This window comes from Bufo gargarizans, chromosome 2 (assembly GCF_014858855.1).
Source record: "Bufo gargarizans isolate SCDJY-AF-19 chromosome 2, ASM1485885v1, whole genome shotgun sequence".
In the NCBI taxonomy this organism is placed as follows: Eukaryota; Metazoa; Chordata; class Amphibia; order Anura; family Bufonidae; genus Bufo; species Bufo gargarizans.
Window position 1 is genome coordinate 129832325 of NC_058081.1, and position 17297 is coordinate 129849621.

Here is a 17297-nt window from a genome sequence, read left to right on the forward strand (position 1 = left end):
TATAGTTTTTCTGTTTCTTCTTGTGCTAGCTTTGTCACCAGTGAATCAGCTCTTATTCAGCTTGAAGTTGGAAATATCTCATTTATTAATTTATTTATTTTGACCCGTATAGTGATTCGAGATGGGCGAAGTTTAGAAAACTTTGATTCGGCTGCTTCGCCAAATATCAAAAATAAATTAGCTTTGTGAGGAATCACTTCATCACGAAGCACAGTTCTTTATGAGTAGCGGGTGCAATTGCAGGGAACACCGATTGTGCCCCCCCCCCCCTATCATTGAACCCACCCCTCAGATGCCGCATTCATCGTTGATCGCGGAATCTAAGATAAAAAATTACAAACCGGATTCCCAAAAAGTTGGGACACTATACAAATCGTGAATAAAAACTGAATGCAATGATGTGGAGGTGCCAACTTCTAATATTTTATTCAGAATAGAACATAAATCACGGAACAAAAGTTTAAACTGAGAAAATGTACCATTTTAAGGGAAAAATATGTTGAATCAGAATTTCATGGTGTCAACAAATCCCCAAAAAGTTGGGACAAGGCCATTTTCACCACTGTGTGGCATCTCCCCTTCTTCGTACAATACTCAACAGACGTCTGGGGACCGAGGAGACCTGTTTCTCAAGTTTAGAAATAGGAATGCTCTCCCATTCTTGTCTAAAACAGGCCTCTAACTGTTCAATCGTCTTGGGCCTTCTTTGTTGCACCTTCCTCTTTATGATGCACCAAATGTTCTCTATAGGTGAAAGATCTGGACTGCAGACTGGCCATTTCAGTACCCGGATCCTTCTCCTACGCAGCCATGATGTTGTGATTGATGCAGAATGTGATCTGGCATTATCTTGTTGAAAAATGCAGGGTCTTCCCTGAAAGAGATGACGTCTGGATGGTAGCATATGTTGTTCTAGAACCTGAATATTTTTTTTTGCATTGATGGTGCCTTTCCAGACATGCAAGCTGCCCATGCCACACACACTCATGCAACCCCATACGATCAGAGAAGCAGGCTTCTGAACTGAGCGTTGATAACAACTTGGGTCATCCTTGTCCTCTTTGGTCCGGATGACATGGCGTCCCAGATTTCCAAAAAGAACATGGAATCATGACTCGTCTGACCACAGTCTTCCATTTTGCCACACTCCATTTTAAATGATCCCTGGCCCAGTGAAAACGCCTGAGCTTGTGGATCTTGCTCAGAAATGGCTTCTTCTTTGCACTGTAGAGTTTCAGCTGGCAACGGCGGATGGCACGGTGGATTGTGTTCACTGACAATGGTTTCTGGAAGTATTCCTGAGCCCATTCTGTGATTTCCTTTACAGTAGCATTCCTGTTTGTGGTGCAGTGTCATTTAAGAGCCCGGAGATCACGGGCATCCAGTATGGTTTTACGGCCTTGACCCTTACGCACAGAGATTGTTCCAGATTCTCAGAATCTTCGGATGATGTTATGCACAGTTGATGATGATAGATGCAAAGTCTTTGCAATTTTTCGCTGGGTAACGGGTAAATTTCTGATATTGCTTCACTATCTTTCTGCACAACATTGTAGGAATTGGTGATCCTCTACCCATCTTGGCTTCTGAGAGACACTGCCACTCTGAGAAGCTCTTTTTATACCCAATCATGTTGCCTATTGACCTAATTAGTGTTAATTGGTCTTACAGCTCTTCGTTATGCTCAAATTTACTTTTTCCAGCCTCTTATTGCTACTTGTCCCAACTTTTGGGGATTTGTTGACACTGTGAAAATTTGAATCAACGTATTTTTCCTTTAAAATGATACATTTACTCTGATTAAACGTTTGATCTGTCATCTACGTTCTATTACAAATAAAATATTGACATTTGCCATCTCCATATCATTGCATTCAGTTTTTATTCACAATTTGTTTAGTGTCCCAGCTTTTTTGGAATCCGGTTTGCAGGCCTTTCAGGAGTTAATCGTTAAAAAAGAAACTCACTTTAGCTATTTGAGCATGAAGAGGCCGCTATGGCCATCTTGATTGAAGATCCCGCACGAAATCTCACACGGATCGATGTCCACTTCGTATACTTCTATTCGCTCAACACTAATTGTGATACATATTTTGTTTTATACATCACTCTTTATATTCTGGATAAGCTGTTCACCCTTGCACATGTAGCGCTGCTAACACCAATCAAAGAGGTTACTTAAACATAATTACATTGAAGCTGGTGAATTTTTCCAAAGATGTGGAGCAGATAATTATCTTTGCCCTCTTTATGGATTTTTGAGATATATTGGTTCTGTTTGCCTAGTCTGATACAATGAGACACTAAAAAGAGAGGAATGTTTACTGGCCCAGATAAATGAAAATCACAGTGAGAATTATAGAATCTCCTCTAATTTCCAATGACATAACCAATTACAGCAGACCTCAAGCTTTCAAATTTAAGTCCATATTATAGAAAGATGGGAAAGCAACAAATTAAAATCTAATTTCTTCAAAGAGTTAAAGGAGCATTCAAGAAAGAGCTACATTTAACTCACGTTCTGCTAATGGGGCATGGAAGGAAATTCCCAGTTTTATCATATAACTTGAAGAATATGTGAAGAGCAGTATATCAGTGGAGAAGTCTTCCATATCCACAATCATTACCCTGTTTTCATGATGAATAGAAGTTTCTTATTTTAAAACATTCAAATGATGAACTGTTGTAAAACTGATCTCTAAAAGATATTTCTGGTATTCTTTTGGAAATTATGCTTGTAAATTGCAATATGTAATGACTTGTATGACTGATTTGCTTTCTCAAGGTTGAGGGAAAAGTATCATCAGAAAAAAATATACTACTTAACCACTTCAACCCCGCTAGCTGAAACCCCCTTAATGACCAGGCCACTTTTTACACTTCTGCACTACACTACTTTCACCGTTTATTGCTCGGTCATGCAACTTACCACCCAAATTAATTTTACCTCCTTTTCTTCTCACTAATAGAGCTTTCATTTGGTGGTATTTCATTGCTGCTGACATTTTTACTTTTTTTGTTATTAATCGAAATTTAACGATTTTTTTGCAAAAAAATGACACTTTTCAATTTCAGCTGTAAAATTTTGCAAAAAAAACGACATCCATATATAAATTGTTCGCTAAATTTATTGTTCTACATGTCTTTGATTAAAAAAAAATGTTTGGGCAAAAAAAAATGGTTTGGGTAAAAGTTATAGCGTTTACAAACTATGGTACAAAAATGTGAATTTCCGCTTTTTGAAGCAGCTCTAACTTTCTGAGCACCTGTCATGTTTCCTGAGGTTCTACAATGCCCAGACAGTAGAAAATGACCCCAGTAGAAATATCTTGGCAAAAGACAACTTTTCCAATTTTTTTATACAAAGTTGGCATTTGACCAAGATATTTATCTCACCCAGCATGGGTATATGTAAAATGACACCCCAAAACACATTGCCCAACTTCTCCTGAGTACGGCGATACCAGATGTATGACACTTTTTTGCAGCCTAGATGCGCAAAGCGGCTCAAATTCCTTTTAGGAGGGCATTTTTAGACATTTGGATCTCAGACTTCTTCTCACGCTTTCGGGCCCCTAAAAAGCCAGGGCAGTATAAATACCCCACATGTGACCCCATTTTGGTATTCAATGAGGGGCATGGCGAGTTCATAGAATTTATTTTTTTTTGGCACAAGTTAGCGGAAATTGATTTTTAATTTTTTTTTCTCACAAAGTCTCCCTTTCCGCTAACTTGGGACAAAAATGTCAATTTTTCATGGACTCAATATGCCCCTCACGGAATACCTTGGGGTGTCTTCTTTCCGAAATGGGGTCACATGTGGGGTATTTATACTGCCCTGGCATTTTAGGGGCCCTAAAGCGTGAGAAGAAGTCTGGAATATAAATGTCTAAAAAATTTTACGCATTTGGATTCCGTGAGGGGTATGGCGAGTTCATGTGAGATTTTATTTTTTGACACAAGTTAGTGGAATATGAGACTTAGTAAGAAAAAACAAAAACAAAAAAATTTCCGCTAACTTGGGCCAAAAAAAATGTCTGAATGGAGCCTTACAGGGGGTGATCAATGACAGGGGGGTGATCAGGGAGTCTATATGGGGTGATCATGGGTGATCAGGGGTTCATAAGGGGTTAATAAGTGACAGGGGGGGTGTAGTGTATTGTAGTGTTTTGTGGTACTTTTACACAGCTACCTGTGCCCTCTGGTGGTCGATCCAAACAAAAGGGACCACCAGAGAACCAGGTAGAAGGTATATTAGATGCTGTTATCAAAACAGCGTCTAATATACCTGTTAGGGGTTAAAAAAATCACATCTCCAGCCTGCCAGCGAACGATCGCCGCTGGCAGGCTGGAGATCCACACTCTTACCTTCCGATCCTGTGAACGCGCACGCCTGTGTGCGCGCGTTCACAGGAAATCTCGGCCCTCGACAGATGACGCGTATATGCGTCACTCTGCGCAGAGCTGCCGCCTCCGGACCGCACATCTGCGTTAGGCGGTCCGGAGGCGTTTAAAGAGGACCTATCAGATTTTTTTTTTTTTTAAGCATTACCTCATACTGTAGTCCAGGTTCAGGACAAACCACCCTACACATTTTTTTCCCCCCAAATCAGCCTCTCCAGTGTGCTGGTCTGCCCCCCTTTCAATTTTGGCTGAAGATGAGCTGTTCTTGAGAGAAGGCTACGTACAGCAAGTACATACAATACTATGCTCACAAACATAGCCTGCTCTCGTGAGATTTACCCATTCTCATTAGAATAGTTCATCTTCTCCATGGCTGTGAAATGGTCTGCAATGATTAGACAGCATCGCAACCAGGGAGGAGGAGATGCCCACTTAGAAGAGAAGGCGTCTCCTCCTCCCTGAACTGATGCTAGTAATTCAAATATTAGTCACCCAAACCAAATGGGGAGGGTGTTTATAGTAGCACAATTGAGGAATGCATATTGAAAAGAAAATTAGCGGGATGGCATCCCTTGAACATGGACACCTGGACTACCATATGAGATATTGCTTTTATTGAGAGAGCCAAGCAGTGACAGAGCAGTGAGGGATTGGCTGGCCACAGAAAGGAGTGGAGCTTGGGTTCAACAAGAACAATGGTGACACCCTCATTACACCAAAGGCCTAATTTGGATATTAAGAAAAAGTATTATTAGGAACGGAATCTCAGATAAAAAACAAAACAAAACAAAAAAAAAAGCATTTTAATCAGGTGAAACACAGCTATGTGTCTATGCAAACAGTTTGATAGGGAGGTCGCTAGTGACAGACTCTCCTTAATTAGCAGTTACTTTTCTAATTTCTATGTGATTACCATTATTAAATAGTGATGAGCGAATCAGTTTCTTCCTGCTTTGGACGAACACGATTTCTTCATTTCTATCACTGAAATCCCTATCTCCATACATGGTGTAAAATGTTTTGATTCTGATAACACTGTATAAAGATGGCCGGCGTTATTGCAAGACTTTCTCACGCTCATGCACGTGTTGTACTGTGAGAAGTGGCACATGCATAAATGTATTTCATAACTAAACCCTGATTCATAGCATGAGCCACAATTATTATTAATAAATCTGGGTTTGGATTCATTATGAAATATATTTATGCATGCACCGCTTCTCACAGTCATGGTGCATGCATGACACTGAGAAAGCCTTGCAATAACAGCGGCCATCTTTATACAGCCTCATCGAAGTCAATACATTTTATATCATGCACGGAGATAGAGATTTCAGTGATAGAAAAGAGCATTACAGGACCAGGCCATTTCTGTTTCTACTCCCTGCCCAGAACCATAACTGTTTATGCAAGGAAATAACTTCAACTGATGAGTTCCCATCTCAGAGGAAACAGAATTCCATGTGATTCCCTCAGAAATCATTTTCTTCAGAAATGCAACAACACAAGATACTGCCGATATGAAAGATGGCATTTCTCCTCTAAAGCAATGGTGTTTTTCAACTTCATCCTAAGTAATTTCATTCTAGCAAGAAAGGACTCCTCTTCCTCTGCTCCATTGTCAACCATTGAAAATGGAATGCATGGTGGGGAAACAACTCTACACACTCAGCAATCCAACAGTGCACAAGCTTAATTCTCACCTGGTCAAGTTACTGGCGAAGCAGTTGCTGCCGTACAATTTAGCCGAGTTGGCTGCCATCCCACTGGCTGTCAACCCGCAAACTCCAACTAGGCAAGATGGTCAGCGACAATGGGCACAACATCCTGGCTGCCCTTAACCTGGGCAAAAAACACATGCTTCCTGCAGGACATGTCATCATTATAGTGGCGCTATGCTTTCTAAATAAGTGCCATGGCTTGTGCAAGGTACTGACAAAGTCTAGGAGACTGTCGAAACACCAGCAACTCTCACATGGTGAGTAACACTCTCTTGGACCTTCAGCGAGAGAACAGCTTCTCACTACACCACTTAATCTGCAAAGTACCAACTCACTGGAATTCGACATTGCACATACTTGAGTGTCAACACACAGAAAGTTATGAATGATTTTGTCATGCACCAGACAGCCTCACCAGCAGGGAGCATGGGTTGCTTGGAGGTCAGGCTGTGACATCTCATCTGTGCTGCCTGTCTGGTGATGAAGCCCTTCGAAGAGGCCGTAATGTTTGTCAGCAGGGACAACTGCGGCATGAACAATGTCATCCCTCTCAGATTTATCTTAAAACCTATGCTGATGCTAATGCAGCAGGGGACCACGGCAGAAGAAGTGCAGCTTACTCATCTTGCTGTCTGCCCTATAACTGTTGAGGACACACAAAGGGAATCTGCCATGGAGGAGGAGGATGACGAAGATGAGGTTGAGGAAGATGAGGATGAGGAGCTGCAGAGTCACTCCATGGCCACAATCAGCAAAATCCACAGCAGCCATTTCAGTATCGTCAGCATGATGGAGCAGTTTTTACACGTACTGCGCTCAGCTGAGGCCAGTCAGCTCTTTGAAAAAGGCTCTTTGTATGAGCTGAAACGTTGCCTTAACACATGGGTGAATAAACAACCACTTGTTTTTTACTTGGCGTGCTGTCCGGTTTTCCTATCTATCTATCTATCTATATATATATATATATATATATATATATATATATATACATATACAGTGGGATGCAAAAGTTTGGGCAACCTTGTCAATCGTCATGATTTTCCTGTATAAATCATTGGTTGTTACGATAAAAAATGTCAGTTAAATATATCATATAGGAGACACACACAGTGATATTTGAGAAGTGAAATGAAGTTTATTGGATTTACAGAAAGTGTGCTATAATTGTTAAAACAAAATTAGGCAGGTGCATAAATTTGGGCACTGTTGTCATTTTATTGATTCCAAAACCTTTAGAACTAATTTTTGGAACTCAAATTGGCTTGGTAAGCTCAGTGACCCCTGACCTACATACACAGGTGAATCCAATTATGAGAAAGAGTATTTAAGGGGGTCAATTGTAAGTTTCCCTCCTCTTTTAATTTTCTCTGAAGAGTAGCAACTTGGGGGTCTCAAAACAACTCTCAAATGACCTGAAGACAAAGATTGTTCACCGTCATGGTTTAGGGGAAGGACACAGAAAGCTGTCTCAGAGATTTCAGCTGTCTGTTTCCACAGTTAGGAACATATTGAGGAAATGAAAGACCACAGGCTCAGTTCAAGTTAAGGCTCGAAGTGGCAGACCAAGAAAAATCTCGGATAGACAGAAGCGACGAATGGTGAGAATAGTCAGAGTCAACCAACAGACCAGCACCAAAGACCTACAACATCCTCTTGCTGCAGATGGAGTCACTGTGCATCGTTCAACCATTCGGCACACTTTACACAAGGAGATGCTGTATGCGAGAGTGATGCAGAGGAAGCCTTTTCTCCGCCCACAGCACAAAAAGTGCCGCTTGAGGTGGGCTAAAGCACATTTGGACAAGCCAGCTTCATTTTGGAATAAGGTGCTGTGGACTGATGAAACTAAAATTGAGTTATTTGGCCATAACAAGGCGTGTTATGCATGGAGGAAAAAGAACACAGCATTCCAAGAAAAACACCTGCTACCTACAGTAAAATATGGTGGTGGTTCTATCATGCTGTGGGGCTGTGTGGCCAGTGCAGGGACTGGGAATATTGTCAAAGTTGAGGGATGCATGGATTCCACCTAGTATCAGCAGATTCTGGAGACCAATGTCCAGGAATCAGTGACAAAGCTGAAGCTGCGCCGGGGCTGGATCTTTCAACGACCCTAAACACTGCTCAAAATCCACTAAGGCATTTATGCAGAGGAACAAGTGCAATGTTCTGGAATGGCCATCTCAGTTCCAGACCTGAATATAATTGAAAATCTGTGGTGTGACTTAAAGAGAGCTGTCCATGCTCGGAAGCCATCAAACCTGAATGAACTAAAGATGTTTTGTAAAGAGGAATGGTCCAAAATACCTTCAACCAGAATCCAGACTCTCATTGGACCCTACCGGAAGCGTCATTTCTGCAAAAGGAGGATCTACTAAATATTGATTTCATTTCTTTTTTGTGGTGCCCAAATTTATGCACCTGCCTAATTTTGTTTAAACAATTATAGCACACTTTCTGTAAATCCAATAAACTTAATTTCACTTCTCAAATATCACTGTGTGTGTCTCCTATATGATATATTTAACTGACATTTTTTATCGTAACAACCAACGATTTATACAGTAAAATCATGACGATTAACAAGGTTGCCCAAATTTTCGCATCCCACTGTATATATATATATAAAGTACAGACCAAAAGTTTGGATACACCTTCTCATTCAAAGAGTTTTCTTTATTTTCATGACTATGAAAATTGCAGATTCACACTGAAGGCATCAAAACCATGGATTAACACATGTGGAATTATATACATAGCAAAAAAGTGTGAAACAACTGAAAATATGTCATATTCTAGGTTCTTCAAAGTAGCCACCTTTTGCTTTGATTACTGCTTTGCACACTCTTGGCATTCTCTTGATGAGCTTCAAGAGGTAGTCACCTGAAATGGTTTTCACTTCACAGGTGTGCCCTGTCAGATTTCATAAGTGGGATTTCTTGCCTTATAAATGGGGTTGGGACCATCAGTTGCGTTGTGGAGAAGTCAGGTGGATACACAGCTGATAGTCCTACTGAATAGACTGTTAGAATTTGTATTATGGCAAGAAAAAAACAGCTAAGTAAAGAAAAACGAGTGGCCATCATTACTTTAAGAAATGAAGGTCAGTCAGTCCGAAAAAATTGGGAAAACTTTATAAGTGTCCCCAAGTGCAGTCACAAAAACCATCAAGCGCTACAAAGAAACTGGCTCACATGCGGACCGCCCCAAGAAAGGAAGACCAAGAGTCACCTCTGCTGCGGAGGATAAGTGCATCCGAGTCACCAGCCTCAAAAATCGCAGGTTAACAGCAGCTCAGATTAGAGACCAGGTCAATGCCACACAGAGTTCTAGTAGCAGACACATCTCTAGAACAACTGTTAAGAGGAGACTGTGTGAATCAGGCCTTCATGGTAGAATATCTGCTAGGAAACCACTACTAAGGATAGGCAACAAGCAGAAGAGACTTTTTTTGGGCTAAAAAACACAAGGAATGGACATTAGACCAGTGGAAATCTGTGCTTTGGTCTGATGAGTCCAAATTTGAGATCTTTGGTTCCAACCACTGTGTCTTTGTGCGCAGAAAAGGTGAACGGATGGACTCTACATGCCTGGTTCCCACCGTGAAGCATGGAGGAGAAGGTGTGATGGTGTGGGGTTGCTTTTCTGGTGATACTGTTGGGGATTTATTCAAAATTTAAGGCATACTGAACCAGCATGGCCACCACAGCATCTTGCAGCGGCATGCTATTCCATCTGGTTTGCGTTTAGTTGGACCATCATTTATTTTTCAACAGGACAATGACCCCAAACACACCTCCAGGATGTGTAAGGGCTATTTGACCATGAAGGAGAGTTATGGGGTGCTGCGCCAGATGACCTGGCCTCAACAGTCACCGGACCTGAACCCAATCGAGATGGTTTGGGGTGAGCTGGACTGCAGAGTGAAGGCAAAAGGGCCAACAAGTGCTAAGAATTTCTGGGAACTCCTTCAAGACTGTTGGAAGACGATTTCAGGTGACTACCTCTTGAAGCTCATCAAGAGAATGCCAAGAGTGTGCAAATCAGTAATCAAAGCAAAAGGTGGCTACTTTGAAGAACCTAGAATATGACATATTTTCAGTTGTTTCACACTTTTTTGTTATGTATATAATTCCACATGTGTTAATTCATAGTTTTGATGCCTTCAGTGTGAATCTACAATTTTCATAGTCAAAAATAAAGAAAACTCTTTGAATGAGAAGGTGTGTCCAAACTTTTGGTCTGTACTGTATGTATATATATATATATATATATATATATATCGCAGGCAAATGATGAAAATGGAGATTTGATCAAATCCCTAAGATGAAAATGGAAATGTTATCAAATCCCCAAGGGAGATGATCAATTCATAGAAGATTATGTTCCCTAAAAAAAGTAAGTGATTTGATCATCAAATCTCTTAACTGTTTTTGTAAAAAGTTGAATATCTTTGATAATGTAATAATAATATGAAATAATATTATTTAGATATTTGGATCGGAGTCAGACTTTCTCTTCAAAATCAAAGATTTTTTAGTACCTACTTCCATAACATCGTATTTTTTCCATAATAGTACTGTTTATGTGTCTGTTGTAGTTTAAGTAGTGGTGCTAATTTAAATTGCTCAATGACTGTGATAGCTTCTTCTATCCTTTTGCGAGTCCACAAAGGTTTTTCTTCATCATGCTGCTTGTTCTAAGCTTTACATAGCAATATTACTGGTCACATGTCTATGAGGTACCGTATTTTTCGCCGTATAAGACGCACCGGCGTATAAGACGCACCTAGGTTTTTGGGGAGGAAAATAAGAAAAAAAATATTTTTAACCAAAAGGTGTGCTGTGGGTTTGGAACTAGGTGGTCTGTGGATGGCACTATTACTGGGGATCTGTGGATGACGGACACTGTTATGGGGGGATCTGTGGATGACGGACACTGTTATGGGGGGATCTGTAGATGACGGACACTGTTATGGGGGGATCTGTGGATGACTGACACTGTTATGGGGGGATCTGTGGATGACGGACACTTATGGGGGGATCTGTGGATGACGGACACTGTTATGGGGGGAACTGTGGATGACGGACACTGTTATGGGGGGAACTGTGGATGACGGACACTGTTATGGGGGGAACTGTGGATGACGGACACTGTTAGGGGGGAACTGTGGATGACGGACACTGTTAGGGGGGAACTGTGGATGACAGACACTGTTATGGGGGGATCTGTGGCTTTCACTGTTACAGGGGGATCTGTGGCTGGCACTGTTACAGGGGGGGATCTGTGGATGGCACTGTTATACATGTGTCATCCACAGACCATCCCAGCCCATAACTGTGCCATCCACAGATCCCCCGCCGCTCCTGTATACTAATATCATATGTCTTATTCAATTAATAGTTTTTAAATATGCCTCTTTATTCCTAAAAGTACCTTAAATCCGAAGCGCTTCAGTACAATGCCGGCAGGCCGGGCAGCCGGCGCGGCGCGTCACTCACTGACGTCACTTGCCTGCGCCGCCTGCTTCATTCATAAAGTAGGCGGCGCAGGCACGTGACATCAGGGAGTTACGCTGCCGCCCGCCCAGCCTGCATACTACTGAAGCGCTAAGGATTTAAGGTACTATTAAGCATAAAGGGGCATATTTAATAACCATTCATTGAATATGACATATTTTATTAGTACACCGGAGCGGCGGGGCGGCCCTTTAGTACAGTGACTGCACCGCCCCGCCGCTATTGCCGGCCCCAGCTCCTCCTCCCAGTCCCTCCCCGAGTCCTCGCTCTCTTTACATCGCTGCCAGCGATGTAAAACTGACTGCATTCGCCGTATAAGACGCAGGGGCATTTCTCCCCCATTTTGGGGGAAGAAAAAGTGCGTCTTATACGGCGAAAAATACGGTAATCAAAGGTCCTTTGACTGATTTTTTTCCAGGACTTCTTACATGTTTATTTCATCTTTTCACTAAAACAGTTAAGGGATTTGAACCAAATCACTTACTTTCTTTAGGGAAATCACCCCACAGAGATGTTATTTTAAACATCTTCCTTGAATTGATCATCTCCCTTAGGGATTTGATCAAATCTCAATTTTCATCAGTTCCCTTAGGGATTTGATCAAATCTCCATTTTCATCATTTCTGTTAGGGATTTGTTCAAATCTCCATTTTCATCATTTTTCTGCGACATACAGTCATGTGAAAAAATTAGGACACCCTTTGAAAGCATGTGGTTTTTTGTAACATTTTTAATAAAAGGTTATTTCATCTCCGTTTCAACAATACAGAGAGATTAAAGTAATCCGACTAAACAAAGAAAACTGAAGAAAAGTCTTTTCAAGATCTTCTGTAAATGTCATTCTACAAAAATGCCTATTCTAACTGAGGAAAAAGATAGGACACCCTTGCCCCTAATAGCGAGTGTTACCTCCTTTGGCTGAAATAACTGCAGTGAGACGGTGCTTGTAGCCATCTACCAGTCTTCGACATCGGTCTGAGGAAATTTTACCCCACTCCTCAATGCAGAACTTTTTCAGCTGTGAGATGTTTGAGGGGTTTCTTGCACGTACAGCCCTTTTCAAGTCACCCCACAGCATCTCAATGGGATTCAAATCTGGACTTTGACTTGGCCATTCCAGGACTCTCCATTTCTTCTTTTTCAGCCAATCTTTGGTTGATTTACTAGTATGTTTTGGGTCATTGTCATGTTGCATGGTCCAGTTCCGCTTCAGCTTTAATTTTCTAACTGATGGTCTCACATGTTCTTCAAGCACCTTCTGATACACAGTAGAATTCATCGTGGATTCTATGATGGTGAGCTGACCAGGTCCTGCTGCAGCAAAGCAGCCCCAAACCATGACACTTCCACCTCCATGCTTCACAGTTGGTATGAGGTTCTTTTCTTGGAATGCTGTGTTTGGTTTACGCCAAACATGTCCTCTGCTGTTGTGTCCAAATAATTCAATTTTGGACTCATCTGTCCAAAGAACATTATTCCAGAAGTCCTGGTCTTTGTCAACTTTATCTCTGGCAAATGTCAGTCTGGCCTCGATGTTTCTCTTGGAAAGCAAAGGTTTCCTCCTTGCACACCTCCCATGCAAGTTAAACTTGTACAGTCTCTTTCTGATTGTAGAGGCATGTACTTCTACATCAACAGTAGCCAGAGCCTGCTGTAGTTCTCGAGATGACACTTTAGGGTTTTTGGAGACCTCTTTTAGCATCTTGCGGTCTGCTCTTGGGGTGAACTTGCTGGGGCGACCAGTCCTGGGCATGTTGGCAGTTGTTTTGAAAGCCCTCCACTTGTAGACTATCTTCCGGACAGTGGAATGGCTGATTTCAAAATCTTTTGAGATCTTTTTAAATCCCTTCCCAGACTCATAGGCTGCTACAATCTTTTTTCTGAAGTCCTCTGACAGCTCTTTTGCTCTCACCATGGTGCTCACTCTCACTTCAACAGTCAGGAGCACACCAAACTAAATGTCTGAGGTTTAAATAGGGCAAGCCTCATTCAACATGCAGAGTAACAATCTACTAATTATGTGCACCTGGTGTGATATACCTGTGTGAGATCTGAGCCAATTTAAGAGGGAATACATGTGAGGGTGTCCTATCTTTTTCCTCAGTTAGAATAGGCATTTTTGTAGAATGACATTTACAGAAGATCTTGAAAAGACTTTTCTTCAGTTTTCTTTGTTTAGTTGGATTACTTTAATCTCTCTGTATTGTTGAAACGGAGATGAAATAACCTTTTATTAAAAATGTTACAAAAAACCACATGCTTTCAAAGGGTGTCCTAATTTTTTCACATGACTGTATATATATATATATATATATATATATATATATACACACAGTATATATCGAGCATGTATTTGGACCAACATTTCAACATTTTTAGGAAAGTTGGTGTCTGATTGGTATGTAGTCCATGAAATCTTAAAACAAATCATAATTAAGACAATACTGTAAGCAGCAGAAAATACAGGCAATGTGGCCATGACATTTGTGAAAAGGTTCTCCATTCCAGCTTGGATTGGGTACAGGATGGATTCGACCTTTACTGCTTTCAGAATTCTTTACACCAGTGTCAATTATCCTTAAGAGCCATACTCTTCTCCCCTGTTAGACTGTTTTATCTTTGTGATATGTTTAGGATGAAATCATGCATTTCAGTATGAAGGTTTTCACCTTTGCATGAAAAAAAACATAGTGACAACTAGGGATGAGCGAATTTCATATTTTGAAGTTTGTGTGCGAGTTCGCGTTGTGGTATTTACTGAATTGCGATATGGATTCTGTTACCATGAACAATAACACGATTTCATGACAGAATGCATAATAGAATGCCTTTAGAGGCATTCCGTTTTTCATTCCGTCATAATAGAAGTCTATGGCCTCTAAAGGTATTCCGTTATGCATTCCGTCATGGAATTGCATTATGGTCCGTGGTAACGGAATCCATAACACAATTCAGTAAATACCACAACACAAACCCGCAGACGAACTTCAAAATATGAAATTCGCTCATCCCTAGTGGTAACCATGCCACTTTAGTGTCATTTAGTAGCTGTTCTGTATGTCATATTTGGCAATCTAAAGCAACAGATTTATATGTCCTACTGAGTGATTCTAAAAGAACCAAAACAGTACTTGACCACTTTTCTTTAGAAAAATAGGAATCAACTACATGACAATATGGGGTACAGAAACTAAAGCATGTGTTGGTGGCTGTGAGTGCCAAATAAGAGGACAGCAATGCTGCAATTAGAGCTCTTGGTTAGACCTCTTGCACACAAACGTTTTTTTTTTTTTTTCCGTTTCCGTTCCGTTTTTTGCATTCCATATACGGACCTTATACGGAACCGTATATTTCAATGGATCTGCAAAAAAAAACCAGAAGGTACTACGTATGCCTTCTGTTTCCGTATTTCCGTTTTTCCATTCCGTTCAAATATAGAACATGTCCTAATATTGTCAGCATAACAGACAAGGATAGCACTGTTCTATCAGGGGCCAGCTGAAAAAACGGAATACACACATATTTTTTGTGGATCTGCTTTTTGCAGATCGCAAAATACAGAAAAAGCGCTTACGGTCGTGTGCAAGAGGCCTTAGGCAGTTGTAATAAGTAAGACCCTGGAGCTACAAGTTAGGTCTCTTGAAGGTTGAAATCATTTTTTTTAAAGGGTTGTCTCACTACAGCAAATGCCATTTATCATGTAGAGAAAGTTGATACAAGACACTTACTAATATATTGTGATTGTCCATATTGCCTCCTTTGCTGGCTGGATTAATTTTTCCATCACATCACATTGTACACTGCTCGTTTCCATGGTTACGACCACTCTGCACTCCATCAGCAGTGACCGTGCTTGCACACTATAAAAAAAAGCAGCAGCCTATGTGAGCTCCCACGCTGCCGGCCACCAAAGAGTCTGCCACTTTTTCCTGTAGTGTACAAGCATGCCCACTGCTGATGGATTGCAGGGTGGTCGTAACCATGGAAATGAGCAGTGTATAATGTGATGGAAAAATGAATCCAGCCAGCAAAGGAGGCAATATGGACAATCACAATACATTAGTAAGTGCCTTGTATTAACTTTCTCTACATGATAAATGCCACTTGCTGAAGTAACAAGACTTCTTTAAGATAAAACCTTCCTGTGATATTTTTATGTCTATAATAATTAAAAAATGTAAAGGACTGGGTTTAAAAACTTTACATGATAATAGATTCTTAGGAGAGGAATGTTTTCTTCATATGCACCAGTAAACTGCGAGCACTAAGAGCAATGCAATCTAATAGATATTTTCTTGTTTCCATGGAACTGTTATGTGAAAATCAGTCACAATGTGGCCTTTGGTATTCCATACATACATTAACATACATTTCCCTGAAGATTTCCCGCCAGATATGTGTACATAGGAATACTTGCTGCCATCTCTTGATTGATTTGGTTGTCAGCATGCATGGGCTACTTCTGTGTCAAGGGTGTACGCATCCGAGAAAAGCTATGATATGTTTAGACTGCTTATAACTCATCGCATTCATTTATAATGTGAAATGAACGTAAAAATACACACATAGCGTGTTCTCCTGCTGCATTGGAAGTTTTAATAATCCCATTCACTTACACACAAATGACATCTGCTTTAGAACGACATATGGAGCCGTTAGAGATTAGCAAATCAAATTCCACGAAGTGGAATTCGATCCGAATTTCAGGATAAATTCGATTTCCCTAGAAGCCGAATTTCCTCGTGCTTCGTGTTGAAGCGAATCGATTTAACCTGAAATAGTATATAAAAAAAAAAAAATTCAAACTTACCTCCTCCATTTGCCATTTTCCTATACCATATGCAATTATATGATTTTAATCCCAACTTCTTAAACTAAATTAATAATCAACATCAGGGGCTGAGGTTCGTTGGTCATTTTTGTCTAATTTATCAGAAATGCACATAGGGACAGCATAATGAAAATCTTTTCCACCACCATGGGAAAGATATTCCAGTGTGTGATAAATTCATTGTAGAACGCTCTTCTAAGGCTACGTCAAAACGCTCTCTTACAATGTGTCAGAATTGTGTCAAGCTGCTGATGTTGTTGCCTGCCTTCTGCCTGCCTGCCACTTACAAGTTATCTGATAGAAGGTTGTCACCGATGGAAGAGGTCACCTTCACTAACAGAGAATCAATGGTCTCGTTTTGTGTATTTTTTTAAAATGTCACTTTTGATGCTCTTTTGCTTTAAAAGCCACTCATAATCCTTCTTCCTGCTCAACAATTCAGAACAAATGATGTAAATTGGGACATTTTGAATAGCACATAAACATGTTAGTTTTTCCATGGAGAAAATACTGGTTAAATACAAATAATTTACACACAGACGTTCTCACAATAGCATATAGTTAAAGAATTAAAACGGTCGTTGCTATGTTAATGTATATCTATTGTTTGATTTTTGTTTTTATTTATTTTATCTAAATATTCTGCAGTTTTATATTTTTTATAAAATATCTTTATGATATCTGGGGCTCTGTTTCCTGCAAAATAAAAAATAAAAAAATTAAAAGCTTTTGCAAACATTTGTAACCACCACTAAAATATTCTGTAACCACATCCGCTAAAGTTAATTTTCTGAGCTCATCAATGATACTACAGAATTCCAT